Source organism: Sphaeramia orbicularis, chromosome 21, assembly GCF_902148855.1.
Source record: "Sphaeramia orbicularis chromosome 21, fSphaOr1.1, whole genome shotgun sequence".
Taxonomy (NCBI): domain Eukaryota; kingdom Metazoa; phylum Chordata; class Actinopteri; order Kurtiformes; family Apogonidae; genus Sphaeramia; species Sphaeramia orbicularis.
In genome coordinates this window covers 51,082,033-51,102,860 of record NC_043977.1, presented here as the reverse complement: position 1 = coordinate 51,102,860, position 20,828 = coordinate 51,082,033, and the positions used below count along the sequence as shown (strand labels likewise).

The 20,828-nt window shown below is 36.6% G+C and overlaps 1 protein-coding gene and 1 long non-coding RNA gene across 2 annotated transcripts in view; one reads left to right on the top strand and one right to left on the bottom strand.

Moving 5' to 3' along the window:
• Positions 1–20,828, bottom strand: part of dpp10 (dipeptidyl peptidase like 10) — a 618,779-nt gene that overhangs the window by 466,996 nt on the left and 130,955 nt on the right. The window lies entirely within an intron of this gene.
• Positions 1,335–20,828, top strand: part of LOC115411909 (uncharacterized) — a 23,636-nt gene continuing 4,142 nt past the window's right edge. The window contains exons 1-2 of the long non-coding RNA XR_003934284.1: positions 1,335–1,350; positions 10,391–10,393. This is a non-coding gene — a long non-coding RNA (uncharacterized LOC115411909). The remainder of the gene's footprint in view (positions 1,351–10,390; positions 10,394–20,828) is intronic.

Sequence of the window (20,828 nt, the reverse complement as noted above, 5' to 3'; positions counted from 1 at the left end):
CTTCCTGAAACTTGTGCAAGTGTTCCTCAAATATTCGGGTGACAACTTCTCCCATTCTTCTTTAATAGTATCTTTAAGAAAGTCGACATTGCTGTGTGATGTTCTATTGGTAGCATGTTCTAAAACGCCCCAAATAGCAGAATCCAGAGGGTTTAGATCTGGGCCAGAAGGCGGCCATAAACATGATTCCCAAAAATTGCTAAAGTTGGATTTGTTGCTGTTGTCAACAAGTGTTTTGGTGTTCTTGTGTAAGATTTTGACTTCAAACCATATTTTACTGCATTTCTAACGGTCTTGTTGTCTACCTCAAGTTCAGTTGCCATTTTTCTCATGGATTTGGTTGGATCCTTTAGGATTTTGGATTTGAGAGCTTTAATAAAAGCTTTGGTACGTTTTTTTGTTGCTTCCTCCACTTCCAGACTTTCTCGTAATAGTTTTGCTCATAGTCATTCTCTTCTTTCCATTATAAACAGTCTTTATGGACACTCCAACTATTTTTGAAATCTCCTTTGGTGTGACGAGTGCATTCAGCAAATCACACACTCTTTGACGTTTGCTTTCCTGATTACTCATATGGGCAAAAGTTTCTGAAAAGGTATGGATAATAGTGTTAGGTATGATTATGACATCAATATATGTTTGGTTTCAAAACAACTGATGTAGTGCCTGCTGAGAAAAAACACAACTAAATGTTCATTGTAAATTTTGCTTCCCCACCCTGTACATTTTTCAGTCCATTATAAAATCCACCAACTTGATTTCCAATATTACCTGGTTTACGATAGCTGAGCAATTTAACATTTTATGGTTGGTTTTGGTTACAGAAAAGATACCATAACTTCAAAATGGCACAAAACAAGTTAATATTTAAACCAAAACACCAAACCAAAGGAATTCTAATACCCTACACCAGTTGTGTCAAACTCATTTTAGGTCAGGGGCCATATTCAGCCCAATATGATCTCAAATGGACCGAACTAGTAAAATAATAACAATGAAAAAAGTCAAATTACATTATGAAAATGTTTACATCGACAAAGTTTCCTTAACAATCTGAATTGTCTTAAGAAAAATAAGTGCAATTTTAACAATATCATGCCTCAGTTTATTATTTACACATGTACATTTCAACTTACATGACAATTACAAATACACAAAACATTTAGTAATGAGCAGAGTGTTGTTAAAATGACACTTCAGGTTCATATTTTTTTCATGTTATTCACATTTTTTGCAAAAGGGTAGTATGTAAATATAAACATTTTCATGTAATTTTACATTTTTGCACTAAAAAAAGAGAAAATTTTGCAGTTTTCATTATTTATAGCTTCTTTTGATATTATTTTACTGGTCTGACCCATTTTAGACTGAATTGGTCTGTGTGTGGAACCTGAAATAAAACTATTTTGATTTGACTCCACTGATTTTCACTATCTACAGTGTAATTTTTGCATTTCACAAATTCATCCCACAGGCTGGATTGGACCCTTTGGGGGAGCTGATTTTGACCGCATGTTTGACACCTGCGCCCTACACTTTAACACCAGGAGGAGTGTTGGTTCTAGTTATTTTTACCATTTTAATTATCACCATGGTTGTTATTGTTGGTATTTCCTTGTGAGGGTCTTCACCACCACCCCCCACCCCCCCTTCTGCCTTTCATTCTCTCCTCTCTTCCCTGTTTCTGTTCATTTTTGTCAGGTCTGGCATCGAAATGTAGTTCTATGAAACTCAAAATAAAGAATAGAATAGAATAGAATAGAATAGAATAGAATAGAATAGAATAGAATAGAATAGAATAGAATATCAAGGGGAGCCTCATATACTTTATGAAGTTTCTCTCGGCAAAGCAAATTTGTTCAGCACAAAAAGGCAGCCAGACTACCATTCTGCTGTTAGGATGCTGGACACACAAAAAAAAAAAAATACCAGAAAGAGGTGGGATGTGAACTGCTCTCTCTGGTGGGAAAGACCTGGATATGTGGTCCTGGATGTACCTCCTGCAAATCCAGTACAGATCCTTCAAAGACAAATTACATTTCATTGCAACCAAACAAGGCATATATTACACTTGTAGTGAAAGATATTGCAGGCAGCATCATGTTTATTTCAAAACTTCATTGGATTTGCAATTTAGTTCCATATAAACATAATTTATGGGAGATGACACAAGCATTCATGTGAAAAGGTCAGAGATATTCAACCACAAGTGTTTGGAAGAGCTGCACAAATAGACACAGATTGAATGCAATGCTTATTAATGCTCTGTTCTCATTGGGAAAAACAGAAAAACATGCTAACCTTGAGGAAAACAAACAAACAAAACCACCTCCATAACTTTTATTTAATCTATTTACAGCCTTGGGGCAGACACTACAACAATGGTTCCCAACCTTTTTTGGCTCATGACCCCGTTTTAACGTCACAAATTTCTGGCGATCCCAGACATTCAAAACAGAGACTTTCTTTTTTTTGCTATAATTTTTTATTTTTTTATTTTTTTGCTATAATTTATTTGTTTTTGATCATGTAATAGTTTGCTACACTATATTGCAAATAGGGACGTAACGATCACCGGTATAATGATAAACTGCGGTAAAACTGCCAACGGCTAGTATTACTGTTTAAATTTTAATTATCATGATAACCGTGTTTGATTACCACACTTTTCCGGAGAAAACGCCTATGTAAAGATCTGCTTTTATGTTAAATATTTGAGTATAGTTTTAATTTATTACAATTTTGATTTTATATACCTAATATTTGGAACCTATATTCACTTTTAAGTCTTTGAAAAGGTTCGTTAAGCGTCCTTGTGTTATTTATGCAATAAATTATATACATTTTTCAAATCAGATTTTATATATTTTTTTGTGTTTTCTGGCCTTTTGTGTTGATATAGTAGGTTAAAGTGAAAAAATAATAGACAGATGATATAGATGAAGTTGTGCTGCAAAAAAAAAAAAAAAAGATACCAAACATGGGTATAGTAAACATTTGTTTATATAGTATATAAAGGCAAAATCAAAAGTACTGAAAAACAGCCAAAGTAGGCTCAGACCACTAAGGGTTAATACTTAGATGTTTCTGCCAAGAGAATGCATTGTGACAATTATTTTATTTGTTTTTTTTATATATTGTAAAAGTACTTTTGGAACATTTTTTTGCACAATTTCAACAATACCGCAATAATAATGATAGCCATGATAATTTTGATCACAATAATAACCGTGGTATAAAATTTTTATATCATTACATCCCTAATTGCAAATAAACATTCATTTTAGATGACATTTAGTCTATATAATGTATATTATTATGGACAGAGGCAGAAAATCCAGGTGTAGATTACTGCACAGAGTGAGAATTTTATTTTCCTTGGTCAGGATATGAACAGTCAGTCCAGCTTGGATTTACAAGGCTGACAATTAATACTGAACAAACAAGAACTCAAACTATGAATTATGAAAGAGCTGCAGCATCTGAAACCGACCATAGTGAACATTTGACAGATAAACAGAACCACAGTGTTTCAGTTTCAGCTTCAGAGTCTGTCATGTCTTTTATGTATTGGGATTGTCTCTCTCAACTCACTATATAAGGTTTTATTAGTAAGTTTCATTTCATTTCATTTATTCATTCATTCCAATCTAAACAATTGGAAAGGAGAAGGATGAAGAAAACTTATAATACCTGCCCCTTTCTTGAAACATCTGCTTCCATCAGATAGGTTGCTGTTACAGTTATTACAGTAAACAGTTTACATGACAGTCAGTGCAAATAAAACAAATCCAACATCCATAAGTTAAATTATTTCATTGCATGCTTTTATAAAACTTCTCTATTCTTTCCTTATACAACCTCTTAAACTGAAAAATATTTGTACAGCTCTTCTCTTCCACTGCCAAAGAATTCCACATTCTGACACCCACAACACAAATACACATTTGATTCACATCAGTCCGAACCCTTTGCTGTTTAAAATTAAACCTCCTTCTACGTTCTTCATCCTGTGACACTAAAACAAATAATCTCTGCAAATTTGCAAAAGTCCGTTTCTCGCCCTAAACACAATCAGCAATGTCCTTAATTCAGCTAACTCTGTAAACTTAAACAATCCTGATTTAATTAACAACTCATTTGTATGTTCCCTGAAATTAACATTATACTTCAGGGGTGTCAAACTTATTTTAGTTCAGGGGCCACATACAGACTAATATGTTATAAAGTGGGCTGGACCTGTAAAATAATGTAAATAATAGGATAAAAACGGATAAATAATGTCGACACCAAAGTTTTCTCTATGTTTTTGAGTGAAAAAAGTCAAATTCCATAATGAAAATGTTTACATCTACAAACTCTACTTGAACATAACATGAACAAATATGAACAACCCAAAAATTCTTAAGAAAAATAAGTGCAATTTTAGCAATATTACACTTTAGTTTTATCATTTATACATGTGCATCATAACTTACAGATCACAGTGGATCTACAAATACACAAAATGTAGTAACAGGCAGAATATTGGTACAATTCTACATCTCTTAAGATATTTCAGGTTATTGAAATTTTTTGTAAAAGGCTAGTAAATATTTTTGTGTAATTCTACCTTCTTTACACTAAAACAAAGAGAGAAATTTGTGGTTTTCTTTATTTATAGGTTATTATGATAGTGTTTTGCTGATCTAACCCACTTTAGATTGAACTTACCTAAAATGATTTTAACACCATTGATTGTTGATATCTTCAGTGTACTTTTTGCATTTCACAAATTCATCCCACAGACCAGATTGGACCCTTTGGTGGACCAGTTTTGGCCCCCAGGCCGCATGTTTGACACCTGTGTTATACATGATTCTTATTGTTCTTTTTTGTAATAAAAACAATGGCTTTGTGTTACTCATATAAGGTTTTTTTTTTTTTTTTTTTAATCAATTACTAGAAATTTCAGGTGACCCCATTTGAATTCCATACGACGCCACATGGGGTCCCGACCCCAAGATTGAAAAACACTGCACTACAATTTTTTTTCTGTCTGGATTTTGTCATGTAAGTCCCACGTCACATGCCTGGCTCTCCTCAGCACACCATGTGTTCCACTGTGTGCAAAAATGGAAAAGAGAAGAAACCCCGCCCAGCCCTGAAAGTACCCTTCATTTTCTACTTCTTGACATCCACTTGACACTGACTGAGAACTTTATCCTTCATCCACTAATTGTATATTCTCAGCTGTCTTCAAATAAGGAAATAATGGTGATCTATGAGAGCCTGAAGTGAACTGGTTCCTTCAGACAGCTCTACAGGCTGGATCAGGACAAGACGCTAATTATTCTTTGTCTTAGCAGATGGTTCCGCTAGCATCAGTTGTATCACTAATAGCCTGTAATACATGTGTGTGTGTCTGAAAATATCTCAGGGTCGTTATTTCCAGGCTTAGGGAAGTGTGGAGTTTATAAGCCCCTGGTGGTTGCAACTGCCTCCACTTCCATTTGAGTCAACATTCAAACACTCAACCTCACGACATCGAGACCAGTAGCAATTTAAGCTGCCATTAGATGTGATCGGTTAAACTAATGATGTGTCATACTGTAGCATGATGAATATGACTGGGTGTTGTTTCTTTCCCTGAGGCTTTTGGCACATCATTAGGGTCAGAAAGGTAAAGCTGATTGTCACAGTTTCTGAGCAGCTTTTTATTTTTTTTGCCCTCAAAATGCTCCTGTGCCTCCTTCCAAACCACCACTAAAAGGTCAAGCTCTTCCAATTCCTGTGGCTTAGCACTCAATTAGTTGAAAATTGCCTTTTGTCTGCTGGGAGCAGGTGATAATTGCTGTAGGTCACTAGTGATAATTGCCAGCGAACCCCTCCGAGTGACTGCCTATTAAAAGGAGTTATTTAAATCACATCACCTTTGGGGTGCTTCTCTCTTTTATGCTCATCTTTAATTGGGGAGCAAATTTATGAAACTTTCCCATCACTGGATAAACTCAGACCTACTGTATAGTAATGAAACTCAAACCCTAGGAACAAATACTGCTAGGACACACTGGACAATCTGTCTGTCCAATGACCTTGCCGTTCCAAATCCACTGCTCGCCGTTATTATTTTATCTAAAACTTTTTCCTCAGAGCAACTTATTTAAGAAGCACCGGCTTGTTGAACTGTGCAAACTGAAGCATGGAAAAGGAGGGCAGCTTTCCAGTAATGAGTTGGATGATTTGTCAAAAGCCTTCATCTTCAAGGATGAGTACTGCAGTCCAATTACTAACTTCCGTAGCGACTTGAAGTAAAACTTCAGATGTTTTAAAAAGCAAGATAAAAACATCAGAGCGTGTTAGGTGGATGTATGAAATTAAATCACTACGGAACACACAGAACACTCTTTTTGGTTGCTTTTTGAGTTAAAAACTGTCATTGAGTTAACATGAAAAAAAAAAAAAAAATTCACGAAAAAAACCCCAAAAAACTAGTGGTGCATTTAAACTCAATTCATGTAGATGTCATCTGTAACAACACAGGACTCTCCACCCTATCTACTCTCATCATCATCTACTATTGACTCTTTCCTTTTTAGCACTAAACCTGCACTGCTGATGAGATGCAAAACACTCCAAAAAAAAAGTACAGGTAATATCATCAAAAGAACAGGTGTATGATTTTTAACTACAGCAGCTCTTCCTGACAATAAAAAGAGCCCACAATCAACAGATGCTCCCACACTAACACACTGTGGACTGATGGTAGGACATCATTCACCACTGTACAAAGACAAACAATAACCATGAAGCCACCATTTAACCTACAGTATTCACCACTCACCATCCCCCCACCCCCCATGCTGCTGCTCTCCAGTGTTCACCACGCTTATATCCCCCTCAGTCAGACACAAAAGTGAACCCAATGTGGAAGTATCTTAAAGTGTACTATCACTGATGACCAAAGTCTGGCTCCCATAGACTTCCACTGAACCAGGGATGTCTCTACACTGTAAAAAAAAAAAATCTGTAATTTAACAGAATTTTCACTGTTTATTTTACAGATTTTTCCTGTATTTTTAAGATACAGGAAAATATCAATGAAATGACAAAAATAGACTGTGATTTAACATGTCAAATGAGACTATGTCGCTCGGCTGGCCTGGGAACGCCTCAGGGTCCCCCCGGAAGAGCTGGAGGAGGTGTCTGGGGAGAGGGAAGTCTGGGCATCCCTGCTTAGACTGTTACCCCCGTGACCTGGCCCCGGATAAAGCGGAAGATAATGAATGAATGAATGAATGAATGAATGAATGAATGTCAAATGTAAAATAACATGAAAAAAATGGTAACTGTGAATAATCATAACATTTAAATTTTTTAAAATAATTTTTTCTTTTTTCACAGAAAAATACAGTTAAAATACATTTGCAAATGTATCATAATTTCACAAATATTTATTTTCTATTTATGAGAATAAACTGTTAATTTAAAGTTTAATACTGTAAAAAAATAATAATAAAACAATTAAAATTATTGACAATTAACTGTAAAAGAAGTATTTGTTCTGTAAGTTTAACAAGACTTGTTTGTTAATTGAAAAATATCTTGTGTAATCATGGGAGGTTTCACAACAAAAATGTTGAATAGATATATTTTTGTGAATGTATAACATGTATAAGCACTGATAAACTGTCCAAATACAGTTTTCATCAGTTGATTGCACAACTTAATCTCATTGAAAATTGTATATATATATATATATATATATATATATATATATATATATATATATATATATATAGGTAATTTGATTGTTTTATTTATATTCTTTATTAAACATTAAAAAGTAAAAAAAAAAATAAATAAATAAATAAATTAAAAAAAAGCAAAATCTCATGTGAAGTTAGGGCAAAAAACTGTATTTTCATTATGGAAAATTACCGCATTTTTATGAGATGGTTATTTTCCATTATTTTCCAGTATTTTTTTTGGTACCCTTGCTGCCAGAATATTACGGTTTTTTTCCGGGGTTGTTTTTTACAGTGTAGGACTTGAAAATATCTGGAACTTAAGCCCAGAAGTGGAAAAGAAAATGCAGCAGGGGTCCGGGGGCTTCTCCCCCAGGAAAATGTTGAATATTTTGGTGTTCAACCATGCAATTTAACATATTGTGTCATAGAAAGAGCACTCCTTTTCCACCCGACTCCTATAAACAAAACAGTTGAGCTGACCTGTGGAAGAGGGGGTGTTGGCGTGCATGCTTCTGCCTCTCATAATAGCATTGTAGCCTATGTGTTTAAAACAAAAAAGACCTCAGCACCACCGACTGACTAATGAAGCAGCAATACTTTCAACACCACAACACATAAATATATCAGTATCTGCTAAAACATGTCAGCAGGGAACAAAATCAATAGGCCATCCAAAATGTCACTGCATGGCCAAATAGGCCTACAAACACAACCCCTGACTAACAGCCTTGGCCACCAAACGCAAGTAGCATACACAAAGACACTCAGATTTGATTTACCACAGTGAGCTAGAATATTATCTGTAACACCACTATCTTAAAGTCCTTAAGGATGTGAGCTGTTGAATGCTTGCTGATATTCACTTAACCAAGAAATCAGTACCTCTGAACAGGCCAGACCTGTAAGGCACCTGGCACTGTGTGATCATTTAACAATGCACTGAAAAAAATGGTTAAATGTAAAATGTCTGACAGCACAGTGCTGCTGAGCGGACCTAGCATTCCCCAGACTAACAAAAGACACCATAGGTTTAAAACTAAAGGTGTTTGTTGAAACATTGTAGATTGTGGTGGATCCCTTGCCACCACCATCTTGTGTAAGTAGTTTTTATTTCATGAGCTTTTGTTCAGTTACAGTTAATGATTACATTGCACAGTTTGGTTTAAGTATTTTATTTAAACATTCTAATTCTGCACACATGTTAGTTATGTTTGAATTATTTACTCACATGGTTTTTCAGTTTCAGACAAAAGACCAGAAAAAGGGGCTCAGCTAGTATTTAAAACAGGGGAAGGAACTAACATCACAAGACGGGGTGGGGGGGTGGGGGGGGCGACACTGTTTGTTTCTTTGTGTTAAATTTAGTTGTTTAAATTCTTGGTTTAAATCACAATGGGTTCACACAGTTAGCATTATGTGTCTAGTTATGATCATTTGTTTTTTATGTTATTTTGACTAAGTTAATGGTTTGATTTAATTTCATAGTGTAATGCCTCCCCCTTGTGTTTGATTTGGGTTAGTTCCTTTCTATTTAAGCCCTGCTTGGTTCTTTGTCTGGTCGGGTCAGTTTTTGTTCAGTTGCAGTTTGGTTTCGTTGACCTCAGTTGGGCCCATCTTTGTTCATTTTGTTCATTGTCATTTTTTGAGCTTGTATTAACTTTTTCTAACCTTAATAAATTATCATTTTTCCTAATTTCCCATTTTTCAGATTCAAACCATTAATCCTAGTCTACAAAATTCTCAATGGGTCTGCTCCTACCTACTTAGGTGCACTGATAAAAGCTTATGTTGCCCCACGACCACTCTGCTCATCTGGGGAACGTTGTCTGGTGGTCCCAAACCTTGTACAAGACAATCCAGGCTCTTTTCATGGGTCGTTCCACGTTGGTGGAACATTCTACCAAGCACTACGAGAACAGAGGCATCCCTGCCTATCTTCAAGAAGCTCCTGAAGACCCAGGTCTTCCGAGAGCACCTCCTGTCCTGGCACAGTCAGACATTCCATTTTAAATATATTAATAAGGTTTTCCCAGGATTATCCCAGATTTTCCCAGGATTATCTCTGGACCTGCTGCGGTGGTCCTGCCTCTCTGCTGCCTTCATTGTCATCACTCACTTATCCTCAACTGCCTCCATGTGTCTCCCCCTACTTTCCCCCTTCTCCTCCTCTCTCCCAGTCTCTATCTCTATCGCTCTCTCTTTTTCTCTTTCTTTACCCTCGCTCTTTAACCCCAACTGGTCAAGGCAGACGGCCATCCTCCAGGAGTCTGGGTCTGCTCCAGGTTTCTGCTGTTAAAGGGAAGTTTTTCCTTCCACTGTCACCAGTCACAAGTGTTTGCTCCTGGAGGATTCTGTTGGGTTTCTGTAATTTGGCTCAGAGTCTGGTTTTTGACCAACTCTATATATAAAGTGTCATGAGATAACTTTTGTTGTGATCTGGCGCTATATAAAAAAAAAAAAAAAAAATTGATTGACTGATTTGATTAATTTCTCCCTGTAAGTCGCTTTGGAAAAAAGCGTCTGCCAAATGCATAAATGTAAAAAAATGTAAATGTAAATTTTACGATCTTTGTCCTGGTCCTTATATTTGGTCCTCTACAAGATCACATACATATATTGCTGAATGTCACAACAAGATGTCTAGTAACTGCTAAGTGCAGTGAGTGTGTATAAGAGAGAGCGAGAAAGAGTTAACCCAGTTAAATGGAGGGTCATATAAACCTGATAGTGAAGTTGAATTGTTTTCCTGCTGCCTTTTTTTCCCAAAAAAATCTCCTTATGTCCATGGCGACCAGATTTACAGTATCTCTTTCATGCAAAGTGTGCACTAAGCCTATCATGCAGTTCGAAGTTGAAAATTGTAACATTGTTATTTGTTATCATTCTGACTCTGCTCATATATGGGCATATGCCAAATAAGGAAAGTCGGCAGCATGTGCTGGTGACAGACCACTGACCTAGAAATAGATCGTTCAGACAGTGACAGACAGTGGTTGATGTGTGTGTTTGAGCTGTGAGTAACTGTTTCTGCCTACGCTGCTGTGTGTGTGTGCGGGTGTACTTTTCAGCCTCAGGATTTATGAAGAGGACATGTATTAACTCATCAGGGCTCAGAAGGTAGAGCGGGTTGTCCTAATAACTGAAGGGTTGGCGGTTCGAATCCCGCACTGTCCCAGTCATGTACCGTTGTGTCCTCGGGCAAGACACGGCACCCTCCTTGCCTCCAGTGTCACTCACATTGGTGTATAAATGCACATTTCCACGGGATCACTTGAATTTCCCCTGGGATCAACAAAGTATCTATCTATCTATGAATGTTTGGTGATGGTAGGAGGGGGCATGTGGCGCGAATTGGCAGCCATGCTTCCATCAGTCTGCTCCAGTACAGCTGTGAATACAAATGTAGTTTACCACCACCAAGGTTATAATAGTTTTGGATTTTTCATTATAGTTTCGTTTTATTTAGTTTTGACATTTTTTTCTCTAATTCAGTTAGTTTTCATTTGTTTTTAGAGCAGGTTTGCTAATTTTTATTAGTTTTAATTTTTTTTAGTAACTGCTTAGTTTTAGTTTTAATTTTAGTTTTGTCTTATCTTTTATCTTCTTTGCCGTCATATTCAAATAAATCCCAGACAGGACTCTGCTGCTTTCTCCCAACATTAGTCTCCATGTTTCCAGGTGGAGTGGGGACCAGAAGACGACTAAACGACAAGTGACGAAAAGTGATGGACCGTGAAGTGTCGTATAGTGCCGCCAGGTAAAATTGCTAGAGCAAAATAAATCTATTTCATATCAATCCGACATTGACAAAGACAAAAACGAAGGAGATTTTCTGCATAACTTTTATATGTTTTAGTTAGTTTTGTAAGCACACAATACAGTTTCAGTTAGTTATTGTATTTTCTTTTAATTATAGTTTTTATTTATTTCAGTTTACGAAAAAAATTTTTCAATTCTAGTTTTTGTCATTTCGTTAGTTTTTGTTAACGATAATAACCTTGACCACCACCAGAGTGTGAATGTGTGAGTGAATGAATAATGGATCAATAATGTAATCGTACTTTGGTATCACTAAATGAATCTGAATCAATCAATTAATACTGAATCAAAACAATATCAGATCAAATCAGATCAATCCATTCAGTACCTTATGAATCGAAATTGAATCGATTAAGGAAATTGGCCATGATACCCAGCCCTAGGCTCCAACATCCATGAGACCCAATCTAGGAGTAAGATTTGAAAGATGAAAAATGAATGGATGAATGTTCGGTGAAGTATTGCTACTAAGTATGGGAAGTGAATAACTGTTGATGGGTTTCAGACCATGTTGGTGTGCTTCAGTGGAATTGCATAACAGCTCAATGTTATTTATAAGTGTTTGTTTTTTTGTATTTTTTAACCATTCAAGCTGACAATCAAAATGGATATTAGCTACTTAAGACCAAGGTTATTATCGTTAATGAAAACTAATGAAATGATGAAAAATGATGAAAAACTAGAATGGTAAAAACATTTTCATTAACTGAAATAAATAAAAACTATAATTAAAAAAAAAAGATAACTAACTGAAACTGTATTGTGTGTTTACAAAACTAACCAAAATGTACAAAAAATTCTGGATAAAATTCCCTTAGTTTTCGTCTTTGTCAGTGTCGGATTGATATAAAAGCGTTTTCTTTCCCTCAAGCAATTTTAGCTGCTAGCACCATATGATATTTAACAGTCTGTCACTTCTTGTCACTTGTCGTTAAGAGTCGTCTTCTGGTCCCCACTCTACCTGGAAACATGGAGACTAAAGTTGGGAGAAAGCAGCAGAGTCTTGTCTGGGATTTATTTGAATCTGATGGTGAAGAAGATAAAAGACATTAAAAAACTAAAACTAAATTAAAACTAAGCGTTTAGAAAATAATGAAAACTAATAAAAACTAGCAAGCCTGCTCTAAAAACTTATTAAAACTAATTGAATTAGAGGGAAAAAACAGTCAGAACTAAATAAAACTAAACTATAATGAAAAATCCAAAACCATTACAACCTTAAGACAGGGTGAGTAAAGTTAGATAGAAAGAAAGAGATACAAGGATATCGCATTGAATGTAACAATGGTTTAATACAAAAATATGCAGGAATGCAGTTGCACACTTGGATGAAAATAATGAGTAAGCACTCTTTAGTCCTTTGATTTGCTGGTGTCATGAAAAAAAAAAAATGCAAAGGTACAATAGTGGGACATTTAGAGAAACAGGCACCCATGGGAGTTTCTGACTGATGTGAGCTGTAATGACGAGGACAAGAAAAGAACACAAGTGCAGATGGGGATATAAGGTGAAATGAACAGCCAGTCATCACAGCAATTAAGTGTGTTTAACGGCCTTGGAAGTCATATTCTGGGGACAACACCTCTGGGAAAGTGCCAGGTAAGCCTTTTCTAATTACCACAACTGTAAAAACAGGACATCTAATCAGTTGCAGAGGACAGCAAAGCGGCAACTATTGACCCCCGTAAAAGTTTCTCAATATACTGTACTGGCTTACAACCCAAAAGGAGATTTTAAAATATATGCCGCAGCTTAAATTATTACCCAGAATCACACAGCACCCTGGCTTTGATCCCAGAGTAAACGAAGCCCTTTAAGCCAGAGATTTGAGTTTTTAAAAGCTGTCAGAAAGCAATATTCACATTTTGGAGTATTTTCTCAAGATTTACTGCAGTGTATTGATCAAATTCACATCTTGTGCCAACCTTAGACAGTGTGTTGTTTAATTTATGTTTGGAATATAATTAGAGAGAATTACACTGAGTGAAGTGAAGATGCTAATTTGAAGGGAAAAAATCAAAAGGTATTAAATACACCAGCCTCTATGTAGGCTATACTGTATATTTCTCATATTAAAGTTGGGGTAGGCGATGTTAGAAAAAACGTTCGAGCAGCTACATTTTGAAAATACTCAATTCAAAAGTCCAAACCCCTTTCTTCAGACGTCTCCCAAAGCCACGCCTCCAAAGTACTGGCATGTGCAATGCTTGTTCCCAAAGGTTCACGAGAGCTGCATAGCAACAGTTCGCCTCGCTCCAACCCCGGCTCCAGCCCCCAGCCCCCGGCCCCCGGCCCCCAGCTCCAGCCCTGATTCATGCATACCTTATTCAGTCTCCTCCAACACCCCCACTCTTACAGAACAGCCCCTGTTCATACCTATCTGGCTAACATTACATTTCCAAGCAATTTATTTTAGTGACAAAACAGTTTGCCGGTGAACTTTCCATCCTAATATAGCTAATATAGACAAGCTCTGGCTCTGGCTTCGTTTCCTGAACAAGTGCTCCAAGCCTCTGAGAATGCACAATTCATGCACGAAGAGGGGTATGCGCAGAGGGGGGTGGGACAAATGGCAGTTGAGTTTGCTAGACATATCACCGTTCAATCATTTTGATTGGGCGCTCAGAATGATTGGATGGTGTTTTTTCAGTCCCGTCCATTCCACAGGCGACTAAATTTTTTAATTTTTGTGTTAGAGCACTTAATTAATTGGTTGTAATCGGGGTGTGAAGGGGATTTTAAGCAATATAGTAAAAAATGCTCCAGGAAAACATCTTGCACCCCACCTTTAAGAAGCTTGTGTAATTTAGCTTTTGAATCATTAGATCATATAGGACACATACTGTACATACCTCTTACGTTGCAGAAACACGTTGCAGTGTTAAAACATTACATTCAGGGATCAAATCTCAAAAATCACAAGCCAAAGGCTAACATCACACTGCTTTGTTCATGTTGTATTAATGCAGAGAATCGACAAATTATTATGATATAACCTTGTGTTATTTGATCAGAAACTTAGTAGATGGATCGTGAAAATAAAAGTAACAAGTCCGTCGTTGAACAGTGTCATAAGTCTTGGTCACCCATTTTGACAATGAGGGCCACCCTGCACCTATACCCTTGTAGATCCCTACTAACCTACCAGCATCTCTATCATCTCCCCTGTTTAAGCTAGCTTGCTAACTTGCTAGCTTCTCCTACCTGTCCTCAGGACCATGCCCAGCCCCCACAAGACCTGAAAAATGTAGGTCAAAGTTGACACCCAAATATCCTGAACAAGACCTTCTTAAGTTGATTCTAAATACCAAACATGAAGGAGATTCGATGATTTGGTGAAGTGTAATCACATTAGCAACATTGCTGAAGGCCAAATTTGAAGCGCCAATGCTTTGATTTGACCTTGAAAGATCAACGCCCAAAGAACTCTCCCAAGAAATTCCTAAGTTGCAAAAATAAATACCACATATGAAGGGTGAGTTGGTGAAAAGAACTGTGTTGACACTTATGGAAAAAACAGACAGACAGGGTACAATAATACCCCTGCAACCAATGGTCAAGGGGTAAAAAGTTACAGCAGTCAAACTACAACATGTTTTACATGCATCAGCTAATGTTAGCATTCAGCCACTTCTTTGGTATCGTAACTTTGGGATGGTATCACATGATAAAACAGGAAAGATGTAAATTAATTGTAAAATATTAGGGCGCATTTTTTAAAGGAAGTAAAACCCCTCGGAAGTTGACATTCCACAATTAAATCACACCTTTTCTATCAAATAAACAATAATGTTAACTAAGAAGTGGCTGGATGCTAATGTAAGCTGTTGTCTATTGTACTTGACAGGTTGTCAAATAAAACTGTGTTACCGCAAAATATGGTCCCTCCATGTGAATATAATCTATGCTGAGTCAAGCCCAAGGGATACATCCTGGCTTTTGAGCACTGATGTTAAGACAAAATCCAAAACCATCCCATTAACCTAGAAATTGTACATTGCAGACTTGATGGGATTGTAAATGCGTATTTCTGACACTGGCAGTTTAATGAGACAGAGGGTGCAGTCCATAGAGCCGCTGTAAGTGGAGAGGCTCTTATTTTTCAGCTAAATCACAGTCTCTCATGAGGTGACTGTGGCTGCTGGAAATGTCAGGGAAATAAAAGAAAAAAGATAATACAAAAGTCATATACTGAAAACTTCGGGGAAGAGTTACTTAGGACAATGATAGATCATCTACAGCTGTATTCCCCATAGAGATTCCCCATGTGTTTACTCATAACTCAGCTAGTTTAAATCTAAAAACTCAAATTTAGTCTGCAGTGAATTTTTAACAGTGCTTTACATTAATAAAGACCCAGTGCTACTTTTGTGGCAGTTCCAAAATGATTTTTTCTCTACTTCTAGCTTTCTTAACTGATTTATCACCAATTTTTAAAAATAATATTATTCTCTATATCACAGGTGTCAAACATGTGGCCCGTGGGCCAAATCTGGCCCGAAGGATGAATTTGTGAAATGCAAAAATTACATTGAAAATATTAATAATCAATAGTGTAAAAAATTATTTTAATTCAGGTTCCACATACAGACCGATTAGATCTCAATTGGGTCAGACCAGTAAAATAGTATCATAATAATCCATAAATAATGCCAACTGCAGATTTATCTTTGTTTTAGTGTAAAAAAGTAAAAATTACATGAAAATGTTTACATTTACAAACTATCCTTCTACAAAAAATGTGAATAACCTGAACAAATATGATCAACCTGAAATGTCTTAAGAGAAGTAAATGCAATTTTACCAAAATTATACTTGTTACTAAATGTTTTGTGTATTTGTGATAGTAATGTAAGTTGTAATGCACATGTGTAAATGATAAACTGAGGCAGAATATTGTTAAAATGGCATTTGTTTTTCTTTAGACATTTCAAGTTGTTCATGTTATTCAGATTTTTAAGGAAATGTTGTAGATATAAACGTTTTCATAATGTAATTTTACTTTTTTCACTGTTATTATTTTACTGGTCTGGTCCATTTGAGATCATATTGGGCTGAATGTGGCCCTGAAGTAAAATGAGTTTGACACCCCTGCTCTATATTTTAGCATTTTTTGGTGTAAATCATGTATTTTCCAATATTTAATTCACATCATGTAGATGTTCAGGAAAACTCAGAGTAAATTCAAAGTTAATTATATCAAAACAGAGAAAAATGAAGAAAAAGTAACTTTTTCAGCAAAGATATTGCTAACTGAATGTAAAAACAAGTGTCTCCGTCCACTGTCATTGATCAAACTCCATGGGTTATTACTGGTGAATCAATGTTGTAGAGGATGACGCTGTTTCCACGGTAACTACAGAGCTTCTGAACGTCTAAAAGGGTCATATCTGATGACCATAAAAAGATGATAAACTGCATTTTACGCCAATTATTTACATGAATTGATAGGATTAGTGGATCAACAGGTATTAAACAGTTTAGGTCAATTGATGGTTTATGTCATTGGTGGCTGTTTGGGTCTTTATGGGTTAACTATAGACAACACCTTATCTTGTAAATTTCTGTTTACATAACTATGAGAAACTCATCGCAGCTTCAGCGTCAATGGTCACATGACATGGAAGCTATTTTCTATTAAAATATTTACATATTATAAAATATTTAATTTATTTGTGCTGTCTAGTACTAATTGGTATGGACTTGGAGTCACTGAGGGAACTTTATTGATCCCCAGAGGGAAATCATCAGCTCATTAAAAAGAAAGAAAACCAAACAAAACACAGAATTAATGAACAAGCAATCATCAGTCCATGAATTATTAGACTGAGGAGGTGCAGTCTGATGACAGTGGACATGAAGGAGCATTTATTATATTATTATTACTATAGTCCTCAGTCCTTTGTTTTAATAAAGTCGGTCGCCCACTGCAGCTGATTTCTGGTTTGTCAGAATGGGATGAAAAAGATGATCTGGATTTTCCAAGATGCCCTCCACCTTACTCAGTGTGCCACTCTCCAAGAGTACACTGGCTACAGCTGACTGCTAAAATATGTGCAGAATCGTATGGCATGATGTCAAAGGACCTGAGCCTCCTTCAGAAAAACACAAAAGGAACCAAAATGAGACCAATGTGGAAGTGTTTTAAAGTTGAAATACAGACGATGACCTCTGACCCCTTAGCTCCTGTACTTCTGTCCCTTTTGTCCAAATATGGTCATTTGTAGCTCCAAAAAGCCAGCGTTATAATAGCCAAACCACAAACTACTGACTTAACTGATAGTTGTTTCCAATATCTTCGTGCAATTTGATGATAATTGATCGCTAGGTCTCCAAATCTAGGAATGATGAGATTCTGATTTCCACACAGTATAAGGTAATTTCAACACCAGCACAAAAAATACAACACAAATGATGCACTTAAGGCAGGGGTGTCAAACATGCGGCCCAGGGGCCAAATGCGGCCCACCAAAGGTTCCAATCCGGCCCATGGGATGAATTTGCAAAGTGCAAAAATTCCACAGATTCATTTTAGTTCAGGTTCCACATACAGACCAATATGATCTGAAGTAAAATATCCTGCAAAAAAAATAATGACTCCATATTTTCTTTTCAGTTGGATGTGAAGAAAACATTACATTATGTCTATAAATAATGAAAACTTCAAATTTTTGTCTTTTGTTTGAGTACAAAAAATAACATTACATTATGAAAATACTTACATTTACAAACTATCCTGTAACAATAAAATGTGAATAAACTGAACAAATATGAACAGCCTGAAATGTGTAAAGAAAATTAAGCACAATTTTAACAGTTTTCTGCCTGTTACTAAGTGTTTAGTGTCTTTAGATCCAATCCACAATGCACATGTAAAAATGATAAGTTGAGGCAGAATATTGTTTAAATTGCACTTATGTTTATTTAAAAAAATCATTTTCAGGTTATTCATATCTTTTTGTTTGAATAGTTTATAAGGATTTTCATAATTTAATGGGGGTTTTTTTGCACTAAAACGAAGACAAAAATTTGGAGTTGTCATTATTTATGGGTTATGATGCTATGATTTCACTGGTGCAGCCTACTGGCTGAATGCGGCCCCTGAAAGTAAATGAGTTTGAGACCCCTGATTTAAGGTCTTGCAAAGTCCTGTCTAAAGGTTAGTTAAGGAAGAGTTAGGAAAAGATCTACTTGTTGTCATTAGGAAATGTATTATGGAAGAGAAAAAGAAACCAAAATAAAAGCATCTACCTTTGGTTTGAAATTTCAGGGTGTATTCACTGGAAAGTCCTTTGGTCCGCTTATTTGGTTCGGATCAAATGCAGACTTTATATTTGTGTTTGGGTTGGATCACATTGTCATTGCATTTTTTGCTAGAGGAACAAAATTTGAAAACAGAAGCATGCATGTGATGAACTGTGCTGGCATTGGACAGAGAAGTAAAGGGGGGGGGGGAGTGGGTGTGAATCAGAGAAGGCAGGCGTTGATGAAAACAAACATGGAGGTCATATGTGCAGTTATCGTTTTGGAACATGTATTCTATTTTTACAGACGCAAATTTATGAAACTAATGTTAACTGTCAAGAACAGCTCATTCTGAGCCCCTTTGTCAGTGTTTTACGTGTCATTCTACATCGGCGAAGGCATGCTGCTCGTAATCAGACGTGCCCTGTGTGCCCTAAACCTCATCATGCTAGCAGTAAGAAGACGACGAACTGGGTATGAGACACAACATTACGAGTTCAAAACAAGTATAACAATAAATAAATACTCAACTATGGTGGCTTGTCAAGCACAAAAAGGTGCATGGTTCCTTGGTTTGCTTCAGCTCAAGGCCAGTTATATTCACATCAGAAGTGAACCGGCCCAGAGTCTGTTTGGTTCGAATCAGACTTTGCTTGTTTGTATTCACACCTGGGGCACTGATAAATGGGGGTAAACGTGACAATTCATGGGGCCCAGGATTTGTGGGGGGCCCATAGAACAGTGGAGGGGGTCCAGTGGACACAGGTTAGAAGTTGTGAAAATTTCATGTAAGTTCCGCTGTTTAACAGAGGCATAGAAGTCAGGAGTCGGATGCTTAAAGCATGTTAAGTTTCACTTTCGTTTAACGCTACCGTAAGTGACATTTTGTACAGACCGCACCTCCCGCCCCCAGGTTTGATAGATTGAGAAGATACTGAAATTATGAAAGGTTTATAACGTTTATGCTTTCATGGGGCCAACAAATGGTAGTGGCGCCCCTGTTCACACCTAAAAAAAAGTCGGGGAAACAAACTGTCTAAACGGACCAAAGTAGGTGTGTGAAGTAGGTGTGTTCATCCATTTGAAGTAAATCTGGGTAGGGCTGTTCCCATTTACCAACAGCAGCTGGAGTTTTTTTTTTTTTTTTTTCTTTTCTTTTTGCTCATAATCATACAATCACAAAAAGTCGCTAAACATCTATGAGGTAGACAAACAGGCCATTTTTCACAAAGCAACCCTTACTGTTGTTTTTGGGGTTTCAGCTAAAGGTGTGAAGGTGTGCACATCCTAAACCACATCTCAGTGTGACTGCTGGGTATTCTGTTGTAGATTCACAGACACAGATCTGTACAATGTTTATGCACAATGTGGCACTCGCATAAATTCACAGTGTAAAAAAACTACAGCCATCAACTTCTGTTGTTTGTTTGTTTGTTCTTCTTATGTTACCATGTAGAATTAAAGCACAAAACCTCATTGTGCAGAGAAACTTCAGGAGTGTTTTCACTTTGTGTACGTCATTGCAGTGAGTGTCCAGCCATCTCTCAGCCTGCCGCTCCTGTTCTCGGCTGGCGCCGCTTTGTCATTTGTCTTCAGGAGTTAAATTAAAGCACTGTCAGACTTTGCTTCAGAGGTGAAGTACACATGGGAGAAGTGTGGCCTCCGTAATACTGCAGTCATAACTTCCACAGGCTATATTCAGATAGAAGCAAACTGTTAAAGTAAATCATAAAGAAAAGTACAAATGTATTTTTCTTTAAGTCCGATGTTTCAATACTTCAAATACTTTCAGCATAGGCTGAAGAGTTGCATGTTTGTTTGACTCAAGAAGAAACTGAAAAAGGAATTCAGTTGTTTTGCAGACTCCGATAAAACAGTCAAGACAAATGTGAGCTACATCTTTGTGTCTATAGCAAGGGACATTAGTGGACTCAATGACTTTGCTTTACTGTTTATGAATATTAAATGTGCATGTTCTTTACATACTCAGTGAAAATGAAGACATTCCAATCTGTCTTATTTTACAGGCAGCTG